We start from the raw sequence: 25,837 nt of genomic DNA, 5'->3' as shown, positions 1-25,837 counted from the left end.
CTCACACATTGGTCTCATACAGTAAATATTACAATTGATATTTTCTCACATCTTGGTCTAATACGGTAACTAATACAATTGATATTTGCTCACACATTGGTCCCATACAGTAAATTTTACAATTGATATTTGCTCATGAATTTATCTTATACAGTAAATATTACAATTGATATTTTCTTACATTTTGGTCTAATACAGTAAATATTACAATTGATATTTGCTCACACATTAGTCCCATACAGTAAATATTACAATTGATATTTGCTGACACATTGGTCTCATACAGTAAATATTACAATTGATATTTGCTCACACATTAGTCCCATACAGTAAATATTACAATTGATATTTGCCCACACATTGGTCTAATACAGTAAATATTAAAATTGATATTGGCTCAGACATTGGTCCCATACAGTAACTGTTACAATTGATATTTTCTCACACATTGGTCTAATACAGTAAATATTACTATTGATATTTTCTTACACATTGGTCTCATACAGTAAATACTACAATTGATATTTTCTCAAACATTGGTCTAATACAGTAAATAATATAATTGATATTTGCTCACACATTGGTCTCATACAGTAAATATTACAATTGATATTTGCTGACACATTGGTCTCATACAGTAAATATTACAATTGATATTTTCTCAAACATTGGTCTAATACAGTAAATAATATAATTGATATTTGCTCACACATTGGTCTCATACAGTAAATATTACAATTGATATTTGCTGACACATTGGTCTCATACAGTAAATATTACAATTGATATTTGCTCACACATTAGTCCCATACAGTAAATATTACAATTGATATTTGCCCACACATTGGTCTAACACAGTAAATATTAAAATTGATATTGGCTCAGACATTGGTCCCATACAGTAACTGTTACAATTGATATTTTCTCACACATTGGTCTAATACAGTAAATAATATAATTGATATTTGCTCACACATTGGTCTCATACAGTAAATATTACAATTGATATTTGCTGACACATTGGTCTCATACAGTAAATATTACAATTGATATTTGCTCACACATTAGTCCCATACAGTAAATATTACAATTGATATTTGCCCACACATTGGTCTAACACAGTAAATATTAAAATTGATATTGGCTCAGACATTGGTCCCATACAGTAACTGTTACAATTGATATTTTCTCACACATTGGTCTAATACAGTAAATATTACTATTGATATTTTCTTACACATTGGTCTCATACAGTAAATACTACAATTGATATTTGCTCAGACATTGGTCTCATACAGTAAATATTACAATTGATATTTTCTCAAACATTGGTCTAATACAGTAAATAATATAATTGATATTTGCTCACACATTGGTCTCATACAGTAAATATTACAATTGATATTTGCTGACACATTGGTCTCATACAGTAAATATTACAATTGATATTTGCTCACACATTAGTCCCATACAGTAAATATTACAATTGATATTTGCCCACACATTGGTCTAACACAGTAAATATTAAAATTGATATTGGCTCAGACATTGGTCCCATACAGTAACTGTTACAATTGATATTTTCTCACACATTGGTCTAATACAGTAAATATTACTATTGATATTTTCTTACACATTGGTCTCATACAGTAAATACTACAATTGATATTTGCTCAGACATTGGTCTCATACAGTAAATATTACAATTGATATTTTCTCAAACATTGGTCTAATACAGTAAATAATATAATTGATATTTGCTCACACATTGGTCTCATACAGTAAATATTACAATTGATATTTGCTGACACATTGGTCTCATACAGTAAATAATACATTTGATATTTGCTCACACATTGGTCCCATACAGTAAATTTTACAATTGATATTTGCTCACACATTGGTCCCATACAGTAAATTTTACAATTGATATTTGCTCATGCATTTATCTTATATAGTAAATATTACAATTGATATTTTCTTACATTTTGGTCTAATACAGTAAATAATACAATTGATATTTGCTCACACATTGGTCTCATACATTAAATATTACAATTGATATTTGCTGACACATTGGTCTAATACAGTAAATATTACAATTGATATTTGCTCACAGATTGGTTTCATACAGCAAAAAGTCGGTTGACTTCTCGCACCTGTCATTCTCTTAGTGGCCATTAGATGTCAGCAAAGACGCGTTGAAGAGCCTGTGGTCGCCAGCATGCATTTAGGTGCTGTGGACCTGGAGATGGTGCAGTTGGCGGTGGTGCATGTTGGAGATGGTGCAGTTAGAGGTGGTGCATGTTGGAGATGGTGCAGTTAGAGGTGGTGCATGTTGGAGATGGTGCATGTTGGAGATGGTGCATGTTGGAAATGGTGCAGGATGGAGATGGTGCTGTTGGAGATGGTGCAGTTGGAGATGGTGCAAGTTGGAGATGGTGCAGTTGGAGATGGTGCATGTTTGAGATGGTGCGTATTGGAGATGGGGCATGTTGGAGATGGGGCAGTTTGAGATGGGGCAGTTTGAGATGGTGCAGTTGGAGATTGTGCATGTTGGAGATGGTGCAGTTGGAGATGGTGCAGTCGGAGATGATGCATGTTGGAAATGGTGGATGACGGAGATGGTGCATGTTGGAGATGGTGCATGTTGGAAATCGTGCATGATGGAGATGGTGCATGTTGGAGATGGTGCATGTTGGAGATGGTGCAGTTGGAGATGGTGCAGTCGGAGATGGTGCATGTTGGAGATGGTGCAGTTGGAGATGGTGCATGTTGGAGATGGTGCAGTCGGAGATGGTGCATGTTGGAGATGGTGCATGTTGGAGATGATGCATGTTGGAAATGGTGGATGACGGAGATGGTGCATGTTGGAGATGGTGCATGTTGGAAATGGTGCATGATGGAGATGGTGCAGTTGGAGATGGTGCAGTCGGAGATGATGCATGTTGGAAATGGTGCAGGATGGAGATGGTGCAGTTGGAGATGGTGCATGTTGGAGATGGGGCATGTTGGAGATGGGGCAGTTTGAGATGGTGCAGTTGGAGATGCTGCATGTTGGAGATGGTGCAGTTGGAGATGGTGCATGTTGGAGATGGTGCATGTTGAAGATGGTGCAGTTGGAGATGGTGTATTTTTGAGATGGTGCAGTTGGAGATGGTGTATGTTGGAGATGGTGCAGTCGGAGATGGTGCATGTTGGAGATGGTGCATGTTGGAGATGATGCATGTTGGAAATGGTGGATGACGGAGATGGTGCATGTTGGAGATGGTGCATGCTGGAGATGGTGCAGTTGGAGATGGTGCAGTCGGAGATGGTGCAAGTTGGAGATGGTGCAGTCGGAGATGATGCATGTTGGAAATGGTGGATGACGGAGATGGTGCATGTTGGAGATGGTGCATGTTGGAAATGGTGCAGGATGGAGATGGTGCATGTTGGAGATGGTGCAGTTGGAGATGGTGCAGTCGGAGATGGTGCAAGTTGGAGATGGTGCAGTTGGAGATGGTGCAGTTGGAGATGGTGCATGTTGGAGATGGGGCATGTTGGAGATGGGGCATGTTGGAGATGGGGCAGTTTGAGATGGTGCAGTTGGAGATGGTGCATGTTGGAGATGGTGCAGTTGGAGATGGTGCAGTCGGAGATGTTGCATGTTGGAGATGGTGCAAGTTGAAGATGGTGCAGTTGGAGATGGTCTATTTTTGAGATGGTGCAGTTGGAGATGGTGTATGTTGGAGATGGTGCATGTTGGAGATGGTGCAGTTGGAGATGGTGCATGTTGGAGATGGTGCAGTTGGAGATGGTGCATGTTGGAGGTGGTGCAGTCGGAGATGGTGCATGTTGAAGATGGTGCAGTTGGAGATGGTGCATGTTGGAGATGGTGTATTTTTGAGATGGTGCAGTTGGAGATGGTGCAGTTGGAGATGGTGCATGTTGGAGATGGTGCATATTGGAGATGGTGCATGTTGGAGATGGTGCATGTTGGAGATGGTGTATGTTGGAGATGGTGCATGTTGGAGATGGTGCAGTTGGAGATGGTGTATGTTGGAGATGGTGCATGTTGGAGATGGTGCAGTTGGAGATGGTGCATGTTGGAGATGGTGCAGTTGGAGATGGTGCATGTTGGAGGTGGTGCAGTCGGAGATGGTGCATGTTGAAGATGGTGCAGTTGGAGATGGTGCATGTTGGAGATGGTGTATTTTTGAGATGGTGCAGTTGGAGATGGTGCAGTTGGAGATGGTGCATGTTGGAGATGGTGCATATTGGAGATGGTGCATGTTGGAGATGGTGCATGTTGGAGATGGTGTATGTTGGAGATGCTGCATGTTGGAGATGGTGCAGTCGGAGATGGTGCATGTTGGAGATGGTGCATGTTGGAGATGATGCATGTTGGAAATGGTGGATGACGGAGATGGTGCATGTTGGAGATGGTGCATGTTGGAAATGGTGCATGATGGAGATGGTGCAGTTGGAGATGGTGCAGTCGGAGATGATGCATGTTGGAAATGGTGCAGGATGGAGATGGTGCAGTTGGAGATGGTGCATGTTGGAGATGGGGCATGTTGGAGATGGGGCAGTTTGAGATGGTGCAGTTGGAGATGCTGCATGTTGGAGATGGTGCAGTTGGAGATGGTGCATGTTGGAGATGGTGCATGTTGAAGATGGTGCAGTTGGAGATGGTGTATTTTTGAGATGGTGCAGTTGGAGATGGTGTATGTTGGAGATGGTGCAGTCGGAGATGGTGCATGTTGGAGATGGTGCATGTTGGAGATGATGCATGTTGGAAATGGTGGATGACGGAGATGGTGCATGTTGGAGATGGTGCATGCTGGAGATGGTGCAGTTGGAGATGGTGCAGTCGGAGATGGTGCAAGTTGGAGATGGTGCAGTCGGAGATGATGCATGTTGGAAATGGTGGATGACGGAGATGGTGCATGTTGGAGATGGTGCATGTTGGAAATGGTGCAGGATGGAGATGGTGCATGTTGGAGATGGTGCAGTTGGAGATGGTGCAGTCGGAGATGGTGCAAGTTGGAGATGGTGCAGTTGGAGATGGTGCAGTTGGAGATGGTGCATGTTGGAGATGGGGCATGTTGGAGATGGGGCATGTTGGAGATGGGGCAGTTTGAGATGGTGCAGTTGGAGATGGTGCATGTTGGAGATGGTGCAGTTGGAGATGGTGCAGTCGGAGATGTTGCATGTTGGAGATGGTGCAAGTTGAAGATGGTGCAGTTGGAGATGGTCTATTTTTGAGATGGTGCAGTTGGAGATGGTGTATGTTGGAGATGGTGCATGTTGGAGATGGTGCAGTTGGAGATGGTGCATGTTGGAGATGGTGCAGTTGGAGATGGTGCATGTTGGAGGTGGTGCAGTCGGAGATGGTGCATGTTGAAGATGGTGCAGTTGGAGATGGTGCATGTTGGAGATGGTGTATTTTTGAGATGGTGCAGTTGGAGATGGTGCAGTTGGAGATGGTGCATGTTGGAGATGGTGCATATTGGAGATGGTGCATGTTGGAGATGGTGCATGTTGGAGATGGTGTATGTTGGAGATGGTGCATGTTGGAGATGGTGCAGTTGGAGATGGTGGAGTTGGAGATGGTGCAGTTGGAGATGGTGCAGTCGGAGATGGTGCAGTCGGAGATGGCGCATGTTGAAGATGGTGCATGTTGGAGATGGTGCAGTCGGAGATGGTGCAGTTGGAGATGGTGCATGCTGGAGATGGTGCATGTTGGAGATGGTGCATGTTGGAGATGGTGCATGCTGGAGATGGTGCAGTTGGAGATGGTGCAGTCGGAGATGTTGCATGTTGGAGATGGTGCAAGTTGAAGATGGTGCAGTTGGAGATGGTCTATTTTTGAGATGGTGCAGTTGGAGATGGTGTATGTTGGAGATGGTGCATGTTGGAGATGGTGCAGTCGGAGATGGTGCATGTTGGAGATGGTGCAGTTGGAGATGGTGCATGTTGGAGGTGGTGCAGTCGGAGATGGTGCATGTTGAAGATGGTGCAGTTGGTGATGGTGCATGTTGGAGATGGTGTATTTTTGAGATGGTGCAGTTGGAGATGGTGCATGTTGGAGATGGTGCATGTTGGAGATGGTGCATGTTGGAGATGGTGCATGTTGGAGATGGTGCATGTTGGAGATGGTGCATGTTGGAGATGGTGGAGTTGGATATGGTGCAGTTGGAGATGGTGCAGTCGGAGATGGTGCAGTCGGAGATGGCGCATGTTGAAGATGGTGCATGTTGGAGATGGTGCAGTCGGAGATGGTGCAGTTGGAGATGGTGCGTGTTGGAGATGGTGCATGTTGGAGATGGTGCATGTTGGAGATGGTGCAGTCGGAGATGGTGCAGTTGGAGGTGGTACAGTTGGAGACGGTACAGATGGCAGCCTGAACGCAACACTTCTCCAGACATTTCACTGTTCGCAGACTGCTATCAAAGTCAAGTGAAACTGGAGCGTGTGCCATCAACTTGAAACACTTTCTCACACTTCCAACAGAATTGTATTGTGAGTGAAGTTGTCCGTTTTTTTTTTTTCCCTGCGTGTGTTTTTTTTTTTTTTTTTTTACTTGGTCAGCATTCAAGCACAGATGTCCTCCCTCTCTCTCTCTCTCTGTGTGTGTGTGTGTGTGTGTGTTAAATACTAACTCACATCCTCTTAAAAAACACATTTCAGCTGTGGATTTTCATGGCTAAAATGCTCACAATTAAAGAGTTTTTAATCCAGACACATTTATTTATTCCGCCGTTTTTAAATCATGGATTGACAAATGAAACACTGGAAGGGAAACCAATGTCCGAGATTAGTAGTCACCCAGCATTTGGCCAGATAGCAGCCACATTCATTCCAAATAGATTAAAACACTCTTTTCAAATCAGGCTTTTTTTTGACTTCCTATGCTTGTGATGCTAACATAAAATCACAACATGATTTACCATGAATTGATGAAGGTGGACAAACTTATTGGGGTGTTACCATTTAGTGGTCAATTGTACGGAATATGTACTTGTGGAGAGGTGGAGCTGACAGGCCGACGTAGCGTAGCTGCCCAAGATGGCGACAAGGAGGCGGAGAATACGAGCGAGCGGCGAGGCGGGGGCGACGCAGCAAGCGAGATCAGGTCCGTGGATCGCACACCGGGTAACAATTAATGTATCTCCTAAAGATGTGTAAAAGGGGAGGAGGAGGACAGGACGAGGCAGAAGGAGTGGATGAAGAGCGGAAACGTGTCACAATTATTTGTTGACGAACCCCAAGATGCAGAGAAGGAGGCAGGAATTTGGTAAGTAAACATGGTTTAATAAAGATACTAAGACAAAACCAAAAGGGTACAGAAAAAAAGCACACACATGGGCGGATATAACAAACTAAGGGCTATGAACAAACTAATCGGAAGCAGGGAACAAAAAACAGTAAGCTACAAAACAACTACCAAATATAGCTTACCGCTACGCTGCATTCACACGACCAGTAGGAATGACAAGTAGAAAATGACATTGACATGACAATAATTCAGCCCTGACTGGAGGAGAAAACAGGTCTTAAATAGTGGCTGGCTGATTGATCCCAGGTGTGGCCAGGTGCCAATCAGCCACAAGCTGAGGGGTTACACAGCGCTCAGGGAGACAAACAGGAAACAGAACCAAAATAAGAGTGCTGACAGGAACTAAAGACAAACGCAGAGGGAAAACTAAGACATGGATCTAAACTGTCAGGGACAAGCCTGACAAAACGAAAGAGAGCGAGACGGCGACGACGAAGACGCGGCCGACTGAGGAGCGACACGGAGGAGCGAGGAGTGGGAGCGACGACGGCGCAAAAGACTTTCTTTATTTGAAAAACTAAACACGAGTCAAACCTGAACAAGCATGTCCTTCCTGGGTGGTCCATGGAACCCATAAGGCAGTGAGGTACAGTCACAGTACTGTACTGTGCAATCTACTAATAAAAGTTTCAATCAATCAATCAATAAATGATGCATCACAATTTGACAACATGATGCATCACATCACCACAGTTCCTCCTAACAGCGAATGAATTCATTAATTCATAGCTAAATGAGCAAGTGAATACTTATTCAATTCACAAACAACACTAAATACAGTTCTCATAAATAAATAGACACTCTCTTTTAAAATGTTATTTTCTATTGTGTTAATTACTTATAGTACTCTCAATGTGTTTAAAATCAAATGTGAATGTATTCTAAAATGCTGGACTATTTTTTTTTTAGATGGCGTTCGTTTCTGCTATTTGTGGAACCTCGGTGCCGTGCCAGCTTTTCTTCTTGTCAACAGTGCTGTGTGAGCGTGTGGGGTGGGGATTGAACCTGAACCCGATTCAATTCAGAATGGATTTCCTTTCTTGCAAAGTATTATTCGTTCCAAGAAAATAGGATGAGACTTTTTCAAAACAGGCTGCAGGTGAAGAAAAGCGCCTGGAGATGGCCTAAAAACCCATATAAATATATATGGATGTAAACAAGTTGAAAAACTTATTGGGGTGTTACCAATTAGTGGTCAATTGTAGGGAAATGTACTGTACTGTGCAATCTACTAATAAAAGTTTCAATCAATCAATCAAGTGTGTGTGTATTAATAGATATTAATTGAAATGTCAAAATTTGTAATTACATTTTTTTTTCTTAGAATTATTAATACACATACAGTATATACATACATATATATGTATGTAAATATATATATATACACATATATATATACACATATATATGCATATGTAAATATATATATATATATACATATACACACACATATATATATATATATATATATATATATATATATATATATATATATATATATATATGTATTTATATATATACATTTTTTATTTATTGAAATGTAAAAAATGGTAATTTTGTTTAAAATGTATTCTTAGAATTATTAACATATATATCCTTCCGCCCGATTGTAGCTGAGATAGGCGCCAGCGCCCCTCGCGACCCCAAAAGGGAATAAGCGGTAGAAAAAGGATGGATGGATATATAAATATATATATATGTATTTATATATATATATACATTTTTTATTTATTGAAATGTAAAATGTTTTAATTTTGTTTAAAATGTATTCTTAGAATTATTAATACATATATATACATATACATATGTATGTAAATATATATGTATATGTATTTATATACATACATTTTTTATTAATTGAAATGTCAAAATTATAAAAACAAATTCAATTTTTTTTTAAATTAGTCATATAATTATTAATACATATACATATATACATATATATGTATATATATATATATATATATATATATATATATATATTTATATACGTATATATGTGTATTTATATATATAACATTTTTAATAATTAAAATGCCAACATTTTTTATTTAAATTTTTTTTAAAATGTATTCTTAGAATCATCAAAACATACATATATACATATATGTATACATATATATATATATATATATATATACATTTATATATATATATATACATAGATAAATATATATATATATAATATATATATATATATATTATATAAATATATAGATATATAATATATATATATATATAAATATATATAAATATATATATAAATATATATATATATATATATATATATATATGTATATATATATATATATATATATATATATGTGTGTGTGTGTGTGTATATTTATATATATACATTTCAATTAATTAAAGCGTCAAAATGATAAATCAATGGGGAATGAGGATGAATAACAATTGTGATTTGGATGTAAATTGATGTTTTTTCTGTCTCTTTTTTTGCAACTTCCCAGTGAAAGAAAATTCAATTTGTCTCACTAGAACGTTGTCGTCTCACTGTCATGACGAGGGTTTGGAGGAGTTCGGGGTGTTTGTTCTCCTAGGATGCAAACGGACTATTCTGGACAGGACTTGAAGGTAGGAACATTATTATTAATTAAGTAATCCTTCACATCACAAAAGACAGGAACTAAAATGAAAGAAAAGCGTGCCGTTTGCATGAGTGGCACCGCTAAAGAACAAAACATTTTACGTAGGGAACATAAACGCTAACACTTAGCATGAACTATGGACAAAGAACAAACAGAACTTACTGTGGCATGACACAATTAACATAAGTATGGCATAGCAAAACATGAAACTGTGCCATGAAACCAGAAATTACAGTGGGAAAACTGCCTGGCAAAGGTGGGCTTCGATCATGTCTCTTGAGTGGAAACACAGGTGCGTGTTCCAAACACCAGAGGCAGGTGACAATCATAAGTCGCCATGGTAACTAAAACAAACAAGGGTGAACAAAAACAGGAACTAATAGGAGTCCAAAACTAACAGAACATAACAAAAATATGATCCGGACCATGGATCATGACACGCAAACGAGAAGTGAGGTGTCTCACTAGAACGTTGACGTCTCACACATGTAGTGAGGTGTCTCACTAGAACGTTGACGTCTAACACATGTAGTGAGGTGTCTCACTAGAACGTTGACGTCTCAGACATGAAGTGAGGTGTCTCAGGAGAACGTTGACGTCTCACACGAGAAGTTAGGTATATCACTAGAACGTTGACGTGTCTCACTACAACGTTGACTTCTCACACGTGAAGTGAGGTGTCTCACTAGAACGTTGACGTTTCACACATGTAGTGAGGTGTCTCATTAGAACGTTGACGTTTCACACATGTAGTGAGGTGTTTCACTAGAAGGTTGACCTCTCACAGGTGAAGTGAGGTGTCTCACTCAAACGTTGTCTCACACGAGAAGTGACGTCTCACTAAAACGTTGACGTCTCACACGAGAAGTGAGGTGACTCACTAGAACGTTGACATCTCACACGTGAAATGAGTTGTCTCACTAGAACGTTGGCGTCTCACACCTGTAGTGAGGTGTCTCACTAGAACGTTGACGTCTCACACGAGAAGTTAGGTGTCTCACTAGAACGTTGGCGTCTCACACCTGTAGTGAGGTGTCTCACTAGAACGTTGACATCTTACACGAGAAGTTAGGTATCTCACTAGAACGTTGACGTGTCTCACTACAACTTTGACCTCTCACACGTGAAGTGAGGTGTCTCACTAGAACGTTGACGTTTCACACTAGTGGTGAGGTGTTTCACTAGAAGGTTGACCTCTCACACGAGAAGTTAGGTGTCTCACTAGAACGTTGACGTGTCTCACTAGAACGTTGACATCTCACACATGAAGTGAAGTGTCTCACTCAAACGATGTCTCACACGAGAAGTGACGTCTCACTAGAACGTTGACGTCTCACACGAGAAGTGAGGTGTCTCACTAGAACGTTGACGTCTCACACGAGAAGTGAGGTGACTCACTAGAACGTTGACATCTCACACGTGAAGTGAGTTGTCTCACTAGAACGTTGGCGTCTCACACCTGTAGTGAGGTGTCTCACTAGAACGTTGACGTCTCACACGAGAAGTTAGGTGTCTCACTAGAACGTTGGCGTCTAACACCTGTAGTGAGGTGTCTCACTAGAACGTTGACGTCTTACACGAGAAGTTACGTGTCTCTCTAGAACGTTGACGTGTCCCACTACAACTTTGACCTCTCACACGTGAAGTGAGGTGTCTCACTAGAATGTTGAAGTCTCACATGTGTAGTGAGGTGTCTCACTAGAACGTTGACGTTTCACACATGTAGTGAGGTGTTTCACTAGAAGGTTGACCTCTCACAGGTGAAGTGAGGTGTCTCACTCAAACGTTGATGTCTCACACGGGAAGTGACGTCTCACTAGAACGTTGACGTCTCACACGATAAGTGAGGTGTCTCACTAGAACGTTGACGTCTCACACGAGAAGTGAGGTGACTCACTAGAACGTTGATATCTCACACGTGAAGTGAGTTGTCTCACTAGAACGTTGGCGTCTCACACCTATAGTGAGGTGTCTCACTAGAACGTTGACGTCTGACACAAGAAGTGAGGTCTCTCACTAGAACGTTGACCTCTCACACGAGAAGTTAGGTGTCTCACTAGAACGTTGAGGTGTCTCACTACAACGTTGACCTCTCACACGTGAAGTGAGGTGTCTCACTAGAAGGTTGACGTCTCACACGTGTAGTGAGTTGTCTCACTAGAACGTTGACGTCTTACACGAGAAGTTGGGTGTCTCACTAGAACGTTGCCGTCTCACACCTGTAGTGAGGTGTCTCACTAGAACGTTGACGTCTCACACGAGAAGTTAGGTATCTCACTTGAACGTTGACGTGTCTCACTACAACTTTGACCTCTAACACGTGAAGTGAGGTGTCTCACTAGAACGTTGAAGTCTCACATGTGTAGTGAGGTGTCTCACTAGAACGTTGACGTTTCACACATGTAGTGAGGTGTTTCACTAGAAGGTTGACCTCTCACAGGTGAAGTGAGGTGTCTCACTCAAACGTTGATGTCTCACACGGGAAGTGACGTCTCACTAGAACGTTGACGTCTCACACGAGAAGTGAGGTGTCTCACTAGAACGTTGACGTCTCACACGAGAAGTGAGGTGACTCACTCAAACGTTGATGTCTCACACGGGAAGTGACGTCTCACTAGAACGTTGACGTCTCACACGAGAAGTGAGGTGTCTCACTAGAACGTTGACGTCTCACACGAGAAGTGAGGTGACTCACTAGAACGTTGATATCTCACACGTGAAGTGAGTTGTCTCACTAGAACGTTGGCGTCTCACACCTATAGTGAGGTGTCTCACTAGAACGTTGACGTCTGACACAAGAAGTGAGGTCTCTCACTAGAACGTTGACCTCTCACACGAGAAGTTAGGTGTCTCACTAGAACGTTGAGGTGTCTCACTACAACGTTGACCTCTCACACGTGAAGTGAGGTGTCTCACTAGAATGTTGACGTCTCACACGTGTAGTGAGTTGTCTCACTAGAACGTTGACGTCTTACACGAGAAGTTGGGTGTCTCACTAGAACGTTGGCGTCTCACACCTGTAGTGAGGTGTCTCACTAGAACGTTGACGTCTCACACGAGAAGTTAGGTATCTCACTTGAACGTTGACGTGTCTCACTACAACTTTGACCTCTCACACGTGTAGTGAGGTGTCTCACTAGAACGTTGGCGTCTCACACCTGTAGTGAGGTGTCTCACTAGAACGTTGATGTCTCACACGAGAAGTGAGGTGACTCACTAGAACGTTGACGTCTCACACGTGAAGTGAGTTGTCTCACTAGAACGTTGACGTCTAACACATGTAGTGAGGTGTCTCACTAGAACGTTGACGTCTCACACGAAAAGTCAGGTGTCTCACTGGAACATTGACATCTCACACGAGAAGCTAGGTATATCACTAGAACGTTGACGTGTCTCACTACAACTTTGACTTCTCACACGTGAAGTGAGGTGTCTCACTAGAACGTTGACGTCTCACACATGTAGTGAGGTGTCTCATTAGAACGTTGACGTTTCACACATGTAGTGAGGTGTTTCACTAGAAGGTTGACCTCTCACAGGTGAAGTGAGGTGTCTCACTCAAACGTTGTCTCACACGAGAAGTGACGTCTCACTAGAACGTTGACGTCTCACACGAGAAGTGAGGTGACTCACTAGAACGTTGACATCTCACACGTGAAGTGAGTTGTCTCACTAAAATGTTGGCGTCTCACACCTGTAGTGAGGTGTCTCACTAGAACGTTGACGTCTCACACGAGAAGTTAGGTGTCTCACTAGAACGTTGGCGTCTCACACCTGTAGTGAGGTGTCTCACTAGAACGTTGACGTCTTACACGAGAAGTTAGGTATCTCACTAGAACGTTGACGTGTCTCACTACAACTTTGACCTCTCACACGTGAAGTGAGGTGTCTCACTAGAACGTTGACGTTTCACACTAGTGGTGAGGTGTTTCACTAGAAGGTTGACCTCTCACACGAGAAGTTAGGTGTCTCACTAGAACGTTGACGTGTCTCACTAGAACGTTGACATCTCACACATGAAGTGAAGTGTCTCACTCAAACGATGTCTCACACGAGAAGTGACGTCTCACTAGAACGTTGACGTCTCACACGAGAAGTGAGGTGTCTCACTAGAACGTTGACATCTCACACGTGAAGTGAGTTGTCTCACTAGAACGTTGGCGTCTCACACCTGTAGTGAGGTGTCTCACTAGAACGTTGACGTCTCACACGAGAAGTTAGGTGTCTCACTAGAACGTTGGCGTCTCACACCTGTAGTGAGGTGTCTCACTAGAACGTTGACGTCTTACACGAGAAGTTACGTGTCTCTCTAGAACGTTGACGTGTCTCACTACAACTTTGACCTCTCACACGTGAAGTGAGGTGTCTCACTAGAATGTTGAAGTCTCACATGTGTAGTGAGGTGTCTCACAAGAACGTTGACGTTTCACACATGTAGTGAGGTGTTTCACTAGAAGGTTGACCTCTCACAGGTGAAGTGAGGTGTCTCACTCAAACGTTGATGTCTCACACGGGAAGTGACGTCTCACTAGAACGTTGACGTCTCACACGAGAAGTGAGGTGTCTCACTAGAACGTTGACGTCTCACGAGAAGTGAGGTGACTCACTAGAACGTTGATATCTCACACGTGAAGTGAGTTGTCTCACTAGAACGTTGACGTCTCACACGAGAAGTGAGGTGTCTCACTAGAATGTTGACGTCTCACACGAGAAGTGAGGTGTCTCACTAGAACGTTGACGTCTCACACGAGAAGTGAGGTGACTCACTAGAACGTTGACATCTCACACGTGAAGTGAGTTGTCTCACTAGAACGTTGGCGTCTCACACCTGTAGTGAGGTGTCTCACTAGAACGTTGACGTCTCACACGAGAAGTTAGGTGTCTCACTAGAATGTTGGCGTCTCACACCTGTAGTGAGGTGTCTCACTAGAACGTTGACGTCTTACACGAGAAGTTAGGTGTCTCACTAGAACGTTGACGTGTCTCACTACAACTTTGACCTCTCACACGTGAAGTGAGGTGTCTCACTAGAACGTTGAAGTCTCACATGTGTAGTGAGGTGTCTCACTAGAACGTTGACGTTTCACACATGTAGTGAGGTGTTTCACTAGAAGGTTGACCTCTCACAGGTGAAGTGAGGTGTCTCACTCAAACGTTTATGTCTCGAACGGGAAGTGACATCTCACTAGAACGTTGACGTCTCACACGAGAAGTGAGGTGTCTCACTAGAACGTTGACTTCTCACACGAGAAGTGAGGTGACTCACTAGAACGTTGATATCTCACACGTGAAGTGAGTTGTCTCACTAGAACGTTGGCGTCTCACACCTATAGTGAGGTGTCTCACTAGAACGTTGACGTCTGACACAAGAAGTGAGGTTTCTCACTAGAATGTTGACGTCTCACACGTGTAGTGAGTTGTCTCACTAGAACGTTGACGTCTTACACGAGAAGTTGGGTGTCTCACTAGAACGTTGGCGTCTCACACCTGTAGTGAGGTGTCTCACTAGAACGTTGACGTCTCACACGAGAAGTTAGGTATCTCACTTGAACGTTGACGTGTCTCACTACAACTTTGACCTCTCACAAGTGAAGTGAGGTGTCTCACTAGAACGTTGACATCTCACACGTGTAGTGAGGTGTCTCACTAGAACGTTGGCGTCTCACACCTGTAGTGAGGTGTCTCACTAGAACGTTGATGTCTCACACGAGAAGTGAGGTGACTCACTAGAACGTTGACGTCTCACACGTGAAGTGAGTTGTCTCACTAGAACGTTGACGTCTAACACATGTAGTGAGGTGTCTCACTAGAACGTTGACGTCTCACACGAAAAGTCAGGTGTCTCACTGGAACATTGACATCTCACACGAGAAGCTAGGTATATCACTAGAACGTTGACGTGTCTCACTACAACTTTGACTTCTCACACGTGAAGTGAGGTGTCTCACTAGAACGTTGACGTCTCACACATGTAGTGAGGTGTCTCATTAGAACGTTGACGTTTGACACATGTAGTGAGGTGTTTCACTAGAAGGTTGACCTCTCACAGGTGAAGTGAGGTGTCTCACTCAAACGTTGTCTCACACGAGAAGTGACGTCTCACTAGAACGTTGACGTCTCACACGAGAAGTGAGGTGACTCACTAGAACGTTGACATCTCAAACGTGAAGTGAGTTGTCTCACTAGAACGTTGGCGTCTCACACCTGTAGTGAGGTGTCTCACTAGAACGTTGACGTCTTACACGAGAAGTTCGGTGTCTCACTAGAACGTTGACGTGTCTCACTACAACTTTGACCTCTCACACGTGAAGTGAGGTTTCTCACTAGAACGTTGACGTTTCACACATGTGGTGAGGTGTTTCACTAGAAGGTTGACCTCTCACACGAGAAGTTAGTTGTCTCACTAGAACGTTGACGTGTCTCACTATAACGTTGACATCTCACACATGAAGTGAAGTGTCTCACTCAAACGATGTCTCACACGAGAAGTGACGTCTCACTAGAACGTTGACGTCTCACACGAGAAGTGACGTCTCACTAGAATGTTGACGTCTCACACGAGAAGTGAGGTGTCTCACTAGAACGTTGACGTCTCACACGAGAAGTGAGGTGACTCACTAGAACGTTGACATCTCACACGTGAAGTGAGTTGTCTCACTAGAACGTCGGCATCTCACACCGGTAGTGAGGTGTCTCACTAGAACGTTGACGTCTCACACGAGAAGTTAGGTGTCTCACTAGAACGTTGGCGTCTCACACCTGTAGTGAGGTGTCTCACTAGAACGTTGACGTCTTACACGAGAAGTTAGGTGTCTCACTAGAACCTTGACGTGTCTAACTACAACTTTGACCTCTCACACGTGAAGTGAGGTGTCTCACTAGAACGTTGACGTCTCACATGTGTAGTGAGGTGTCTCACTAGAACGTTGACGTTTCACACATGTAGTGAGGTGTTTCACTAGAAGGTTGACCTCTCACAGGTGAAGTGAGGTGACTCACTAGAACGTTGACATCTCACACGTGAAGTGAGTTGTCTCACTAGAACGTTGGCGTCTCACACCTGTAGTGAGGTGTCTCATTAGAACGTTGACGTCTCACACAAGAAGTTAGGTGTCTCACTAGAACGTTGACCTCTAACACGAGAAGTTAGGTGTCTCACTAGAACGTTGACGTGTCTCACTACAACTTTGACCTCTCACACGTGAAGTGAGGTGTCTCACTAGAATGTTGACGTCTCACATGTGTAGTGAGGTGTCTCACTAGAACGTTGGCGTCTCACACGTGTAGTGAGTTGTCTCACTAGAATGTTGACGTCTTACACGAGAAGTTAGGTGTCTCACTAGAACGTTGGCGTCTCACACCTGTAGTGAGGTGTCTCACTACAACTTTGACCTCTCACAAGTGAAGTGAGGTGTCTCACTAGAACGTTGACATCTCACACGTGTAGTGAGGTGTCTCACTAGAACGTTGGCGTCTCACACCTGTAGTGAGGTGTCTCACTAGAACGTTGATGTCACACGTGAAGTGAGTTGTCTCACTAGAACGTTGACGTCTCACACGTGAAGTGAGTTGTCCCACTAGAACGTTGACATCTCACACGAGAAGTCAGGTGTCTTACTGGAACATTGACATCTCGCACGTGTAGTGAGGTGTCTCACTAGAACGTTGACGTCTCACACGTGTAGTGAGGTATCTCACTAGAATGTTGACGTCTCACACGTGTAGTGAGGTGTCTCACTAGAACGTTGAGGTCTCACACGAGAAGTTAGGTTTCGCACGAGAACGTCGACGTCTCACACATGTAGTGAGGTGTCTCACTAGAACATTCACGTCTCACACGTGTAGTGAGGTGTCTCATTCGAACGTTGATGTTTCACACGTGTAGTGAGGTGTTTCACGAGAACGTTGACGTCTCACACGTGTAGTGAGGTCTCTCACTAGAACGTTGATGTCTCACACATGAAGTAAGGTGTCTCACTAGAAGGTTGACGTCTCACACATGTAGTGAGGTGTCTCAATGGAACGATGAAGTCTCACACATGAAGTGAGGTGTCTCATTAGAACGTTGACGTCTCACACATGCAGTGAGGTGTCTCAATAGAACGATGAAGTCTCACACATGAAGTGAGGTGTCTCACTAGAACATTGACGTCTCTCACGTGTAGTGAGGTGTCTCATTTGAATATTGACGTCTCACACGTGTAGTGAGGTGTTTCACGTGAACGTTGACGTCTCACACATGTAGTGAGGTGTCTCACTAGAATGTTGACGTCTCACACATGAAGTGAGGTGTCTCACTACAACTTTGACCTCTCACACGTGAAGTGAGGTATCTCACTAGAACGTTGACGTCTCACACATGTAGTGAGGTGTTTCACTAGAAGGGTGACGCCTCACACCTGAAGTGAGGTGTCTCACTAGAAAGTTGACGTCTCACACAAGAAGTGAGGTGTCTCATTAGAATGTTGACGTTTCACACATGTAGTGAGATGTTTCACGAGAACGTTGACGTCTCACATGTGTAGTGAGGTGTCTCACTAGAATGTTGACGTCTCACACATGAAGTGAGTTTATCTCACTAGAACGTTGACGTCTCACACGTGTAGTGAGGTGTCTCACTAGAACGTTGACGTCTTACACGTGTAGTGAGGTGTCTCACTAGAACTTTGACGTCTCACACGTGAAATGAGTTGTCCCACTAGAACGTTGACGTCTCACACATGAAGTGAGTTGTCTCACTAGAACGTTAACGTCTCACACATGAAGTGAGGTGTCTCATTAGAACATTGACGTCTCACACAAGAAGTGAGGAGTCTTAATAGAACATTGACATCTCACATGTTTAGTGAGGTGTCTCACTAGAACATTCACGTCTCACACGAGTAGTCAGGTGTCTCAGTAGAATGTTGACGTCTCACACGTGTAGTTAGGTATCCCACTGGAACATTGACATCTTGCACGTGTAGTGAGGTGTCTCACTAGAACGTTGACGTCTCACACAAGAAGTGAGGAGTCTTAATAGAACATTGACATCTCACATGTTTAGTGAGGTGTCTCACTAGAACATTCACGTCTCACACGGGTAGTCAGGTGTCTCAGTAGAACGTTGACATCTCACACGTGTAGTTAGGTATCCCACTGGAACATTGACATCTTGCACGTGTAGTGAGGTGTCTCACTAGAACGTTGACGTCTCACACGTGAAATGAGTTGTCTCGCTAGAACGTTAATGTCTCACACGTGTAGTGAGGTGTCTCACTGGGACGTTGAGATCTCACACGTGTAGTGAGGTGTCTCACTAGAACGTTGACGTCTTACACGAGAAGTTGGGTGTCTCACTAGAACGTTGCCGTCTCACACCTGTAGTGAGGTGTCTCACTAGAACGTTGACGTCTCACACGAGAAGTTAGGTATCTCACTTGAACGTTGACGTGTCTCACTACAACTTTGACCTCTAACACGTGAAGTGAGGTGTCTCACTAGAACGTTGAAGTCTCACATGTGTAGTGAGGTGTCTCACTAGAACGTTGACGTTTCACACATGTAGTGAGGTGTTTCACTAGAAGGTTGACCTCTCACAGGTGAAGTGAGGTGTCTCACTCAAACGTTGATGTCTCACAAGGGAAGTGACGTCTCACTAGAACGTTGACGTCTCACACGAGAAGTGAGGTGTCTCACTAGAACGTTGACGTCTCACACGAGAAGTGAGGTGACTCACTCAAACGTTGATGTCTCACACGGGAAGTGACGTCTCACTAGAACGTTGACGTCTCACACGAGAAGTGAGGTGTCTCACTAGAACGTTGACGTCTCACACGAGAAGTGAGGTGACTCACTAGAACGTTGATATCTCACACGTGAAGTGAGTTGTCTCACTAGAACGTTGGCGTCTCACACCTATAGTGAGGTGTCTCACTAGAACGTTGACGTCTGACACAAGAAGTGAGGTCTCTCACTAGAACGTTGACCTCTCACACGAGAAGTTAGGTGTCTCACTAGAACGTTGAGGTGTCTCACTACAACGTTGACCTCTCACACGTGAAGTGAGGTGTCTCACTAGAATGTTGACGTCTCACACGTGTAGTGAGTTGTCTCACTAGAACGTTGACGTCTTACACGAGAAGTTGGGTGTCTCACTAGAACGTTGGCGTCTCACACCTGTAGTGAGGTGTCTCACTAGAACGTTGACGTCTCACACGAGAAGTTAGGTATCTCACTTGAACGTTGACGTGTCTCACTACAACTTTGACCTCTCACACGTGTAGTGAGGTGTCTCACCAGAACGTTGGCGTCTCACACCTGTAGTGAGGTGTCTCACTAGAACGTTGATGTCTCACACGAGAAGTGAGGTGACTCACTAGAACGTTGACGTCTCACACGTGAAGTGAGTTGTCTCACTAGAACGTTGACGTCTAACACATGTAGTGAGGTGTCTCACTAGAACGTTGACGTCTCACACGAAAAGTCAGGTGTCTCACTGGAACATTGACATCTCACACGAGAAGCCAGGTATATCACTAGAACGTTGACGTGTCTCACTACAACTTTGACTTCTCACACGTGAAGTGAGGTGTCTCACTAGAACGTTGACGTCTCACACATGTAGTGAGGTGTCTCATTAGAACGTTGACGTTTCACACATGTAGTGAGGTGTTTCACTAGAAGGTTGACCTCTCACAGGTGAAGTGAGGTGTCTCACTCAAACGTTGTCTCACACGAGAAGTGACGTCTCACTAGAACGTTGACGTCTCACACGAGAAGTGAGGTGACTCACTAGAACGTTGACATCTCACACGTGAAGTGAGTTGTCTCACTATAATGTTGGCGTCTCACACCTGTAGTGAGGTGTCTCACTAGAACGTTGACGTCTCACACGAGAAGTTAGGTGTCTCACTAGAACGTTGGCGTCTCACACCTGTAGTGAGGTGTCTCACTAGAACGTTGACGTCTTACACGAGAAGTTAGGTATCTCACTAGAACGTTGACGTGTCTCACTACAACTTTGACCTCTCACACGTGAAGTGAGGTGTCTCACTAGAACGTTGACGTTTCACACTAGTGGTGAGGTGTTTCACTAGAAGGTTGACCTCTCACACGAGAAGTTAGGTGTCTCACTAGAACGTTGACGTTTCTCACTAGAACGTTGACATCTCACACATGAAGTGAAGTGTCTCACTCAAACGATGTCTCACACGAGAAGTGACGTCTCACTAGAACGTTGACGTCTCACACGAGAAGTGAGGTGTCTCACTAGAACGTTGACGTCTCACACGAGAAGTGAGGTGACTCACTAGAACGTTGACATCTCACACGTGAAGTGAGTTGTCTCACTAGAACGTTGGCGTCTCACACCTGTAGTGAGGTGTCTCACTAGAACGTTGACGTCTCACACGAGAAGTTAGGTGTCTTACTAGAACGTTGGCGTCTCACACCTGTAGTGAGGTGTCTCACTAGAACGTTGACGTCTTACACGAGAAGTTACGTGTCTCTCTAGAACGTTGACGTGTCTCACTACAACTTTGACCTCTCACACGTGAAGTGAGGTGTCTCACTAGAATGTTGAAGTCTCACATGTGTAGTGAGGTGTCTCACAAGAACGTTGACGTTTCACACATGTAGTGAGGTGTTTCACTAGAAGGTTGACCTCTCACAGGTGAAGTGAGGTGTCTCACTCAAACGTTGATGTCTCACACGGGAAGTGACGTCTCACTAGAACGTTGACGTCTCACTAGAACGTTGACGTCTCACACGAGAAGTGAGGTGTCTCACTAGAACGTTGACGTCTCACGAGAAGTGAGGTGACTCACTAGAACGTTGATATCTCACACGTGAAGTGAGTTGTCTCACTAGAACGTTGACGTCTCACACGAGAAGTGAGGTGTCTCACTAGAATGTTGACGTCTCACACGAGAAGTGAGGTGTCTCACTAGAACGTTGACGTCTCACACGAGAAGTGAGGTGACTCACTAGAACGTTGACATCTCACACGTGAAGTGAGTTGTCTCACTAGAACGTTGGCGTCTCACACCTGTAGTGAGGTGTCTCACTAGAACGTTGACGTCTCACACGAGAAGTTAGGTGTCTCACTAGAATGTTGGCGTCTCACACCTGTAGTGAGGTGTCTCACTAGAACGTTGACGTCTTACACGAGAAGTTAGGTGTCTCACTAGAACGTTGACGTGTCTCACTACAACTTTGACCTCTCACACGTGAAGTGAGGTGTCTCACTAGAACGTTGAAGTCTCACATGTGTAGTGAGGTGTCTCACTAGAACGTTGACGTTTCACACATGTAGTGAGGTGTTTCACTAGAAGGTTGACCTCTCACAGGTGAAGTGAGGTGTCTCACTCAAACGTTTATGTCTCACACGGGAAGTGACGTCTCACTAGAACGTTGACGTCTCACACGAGAAGTGAGGTGTCTCACTAGAACGTTGACGTCTCACACGAGAAGTGAGGTGACTCACTAGAACGTTGATATCTCACACGTGAAGTGAGTTGTCTCACTAGAACGTTGGCGTCTCACACCTATAGTGAGGTGTCTCACTAGAACGTTGACGTCTGACACAAGAAGTGAGGTTTCTCACTAGAATGTTGACGTCTCACACGTGTAGTGAGTTGTCTCACTAGAACGTTGACGTCTCACACGAGAAGTTGGGTGTCTCACTAGAACGTTGGCGTCTCACACCTGTAGTGAGGTGTCTCACTAGAACGTTGACGTCTCACACGAGAAGTTAGGTATCTCACTTGAACGTTGACGTGTCTCACTACAACTTTGACCTCTCACAAGTGAAGTGAGGTGTCTCACTAGAACGTTGACATCTCACACGTGTAGTGAGGTGTCTCACTAGAACGTTGGCGTCTCACACCTGTAGTGAGGTGTCTCACTAGAACGTTGATGTCTCACACGAGAAGTGAGGTGACTCACTAGAACGTTGACGTCTCACACGTGAAGTGAGTTGTCTCACTAGAACGTTGACGTCTAACACATGTAGTGAGGTGTCTCACTAGAACGTTGACGTCTCACACGAAAAGTCAGGTGTCTCACTGGAACATTGACATCTCACACGAGAAGCTAGGTATATCACTAGAACGTTGACGTGTCTCACTACAACTTTGACTTCTCACACGTGAAGTGAGGTGTCTCACTAGAACGTTGACGTCTCACACATGTAGTGAGGTGTCTCATTAGAACGTTGACGTTTGACACATGTAGTGAGGTGTTTCACTAGAAGGTTGACCTCTCACAGGTGAAGTGAGGTGTCTCACTCAAACGTTGTCTCACACGAGAAGTGACGTCTCACTAGAACGTTGACGTCTCACACGAGAAGTGAGGTGACTCACTAGAACGTTGACATCTAAACGTGAAGTGAGTTGTCTCACTAGAACGTTGGCGTCTCACACCTGTAGTGAGGTGTCTCACTAGAACGTTGACGTCTTACACGAGAAGTTCGGTGTCTCACTAGAACGTTGACGTGTCTCACTACAACTTTGACCTCTCACACGTGAAGTGAGGTTTCTCACTAGAACGTTGACGTTTCACACATGTGGTGAGGTGTTTCACTAGAAGGTTGACCTCTCACACGAGAAGTTAGTTGTCTCACTAGAACGTTGACGTGTCTCACTATAACGTTGACATCTCACACATGAAGTGAAGTGTCTCACTCAAACGATGTCTCACACGAGAAGTGACGTCTCACTAGAACGTTGACGTCTCACACGAGAAGTGACGTCTCACTAGAGTGTTGACGTCTCACACGAGAAGTGAGGTGTCTCACTAGAACGTTGACGTCTCACACGAGAAGTGAGTTGTCTCACTAGAACGTCGGCATCTCACACCGGTAGTGAGGTGTCTCACTAGAACGTTGACGTCTCACACGAGAAGTTAGGTGTCTCACTAGAACGTTGGCGTCTCACACCTGTAGTGAGGTGTCTCACTAGAACGTTGACGTCTTACACGAGAAGTTAGGTGTCTCACTAGAACCTTGACGTGTCTAACTACAACTTTGACCTCTCACACGTGAAGTGAGGTGTCTCACTAGAACGTTGACGTCTCACATGTGTAGTGAGGTGTCTCACTAGAACGTTGACGTTTCACACATGTAGTGAGGTGTTTCACTAGAAGGTTGACCTCTCACAGGTGAAGTGAGGTGACTCACTAGAACGTTGACATCTCACACGTGAAGTGAGTTGTCTCACTAGAACGTTGGCGTCTCACACCTGTAGTGAGGTGTCTCATTAGAACGTTGACGTCTCACACAAGAAGTTAGGTGTCTCACTAGAACGTTGACCTCTAACACGAGAAGTTAGGTGTCTCACTAGAACGTTGACGTGTCTCACTACAACTTTGACCTCTCACACGTGAAGTGAGGTGTCTCACTAGAATGTTGACGTCTCACATGTGTAGTGAGGTGTCTCACTAGAACGTTGGCGTCTCACACGTGTAGTGAGTTGTCTCACTAGAATGTTGACGTCTTACACGAGAAGTTAGGTGTCTCACTAGAACGTTGGCGTCTCACACCTGTAGTGAGGTGTCTCACTACAACTTTGACCTCTCACAAGTGAAGTGAGGTGTCTCACTAGAACGTTGACATCTCACACGTGTAGTGAGGTGTCTCACTAGAACGTTGGCGTCTCACACCTGTAGTGAGGTGTCTCACTAGAACGTTGATGTCACACGTGAAGTGAGTTGTCTCACTAGAACGTTGACGTCTCACACGTGAAGTGAGTTGTCCCACTAGAACGTTGACATCTCACACGAGAAGTCAGGTGTCTTACTGGAACATTGACATCTCGCACGTGTAGTGAGGTGTCTCACTAGAACGTTGACGTCTCACACGTGTAGTGAGGTATCTCACTAGAATGTTGACGTCTCACACGTGTAGTGAGGTGTCTCACTAGAACGTTGAGGTCTCACACGAGAAGTTAGGTTTCGCACGAGAACGTCGACGTCTCACACATGTAGTGAGGTGTCTCACTAGAACATTCACGTCTCACACGTGTAGTGAGGTGTCTCATTAGAACGTTGATGTTTCACACGTGTAGTGAGGTGTTTCACGAGAACGTTGACGTCTCACACGTGTAGTGAGGTCTCTCACTAGAACGTTGATGTCTCACACATGAAGTAAGGTGTCTCACTAGAAGGTTGACGTCTCACACATGTAGTGAGGTGTCTCAATAGAACGTTGACGTCTCACACATGTAGTGAGGTGTCTCAATGGAACGATGAAGTCTCACACATGAAGTAAGGTGTCTCATTAGAACGTTGACGTCTCACACATGCAGTGAGGTGTCTCAATAGAACGATGAAGTCTCACACATGAAGTGAGGTGTCTCACTAGAACATTGACGTCTCTCACGTGTAGTGAGGTGTCTCATTTGAATATTGACGTCTCACACGTGTAGTGAGGTGTTTCACGTGAACGTTGACGTCTCACACATGTAGTGAGGTGTCTCACTAGAATGTTGACGTCTCACACATGAAGTGAGGTGTCTCACTACAACTTTGACCTCTCACACGTGAAGTGAGGTATCTCACTAGAACGTTGACGTCTCACACATGTAGTGAGGTGTTTCACTAGAAGGGTGACGCCTCACACCTGAAGTGAGGTGTCTCACTAGAAAGTTGACGTCTCACACAAGAAGTGAGGTGTCTCATTAGAATGTTGACGTTTCACACATGTAGTGAGGTGTTTCACGAGAACGTTGACGTCTCACATGTGTAGTGAGGTGTCTCACTAGAATGTTGACGTCTCACACATGAAGTGAGTTTATCTCACTAGAACGTTGACGTCTCACACGTGTAGTGAGGTGTCTCACTAGAACTTTGACGTCTCACACGTGAAATGAGTTGTCCCACTAGAACGTTGACGTCTCACACATGAAGTGAGTTGTCTCACTAGAAC

General features: G+C 44.1%; 1 long non-coding RNA gene across 1 annotated transcript; it reads left to right on the top strand.

Moving 5' to 3' along the window:
* Positions 1-6,958: 6,958 nt before the first annotated feature.
* Positions 6,959-8,579, top strand: LOC133559924 (uncharacterized). Its single transcript, XR_009808338.1, has 2 exons — positions 6,959-7,282; positions 8,234-8,579. It is a non-coding gene; the product is annotated as an uncharacterized LOC133559924 (long non-coding RNA).
* Positions 8,580-25,837: the final 17,258 nt, after the last annotated feature.

Source organism: Nerophis ophidion, linkage group LG10 (genome assembly GCF_033978795.1).
Source record: "Nerophis ophidion isolate RoL-2023_Sa linkage group LG10, RoL_Noph_v1.0, whole genome shotgun sequence".
NCBI classification, from domain to species: Eukaryota; Metazoa; Chordata; class Actinopteri; order Syngnathiformes; family Syngnathidae; genus Nerophis; species Nerophis ophidion.
This window is presented reverse-complemented; position numbering and strand designations above follow the sequence as displayed.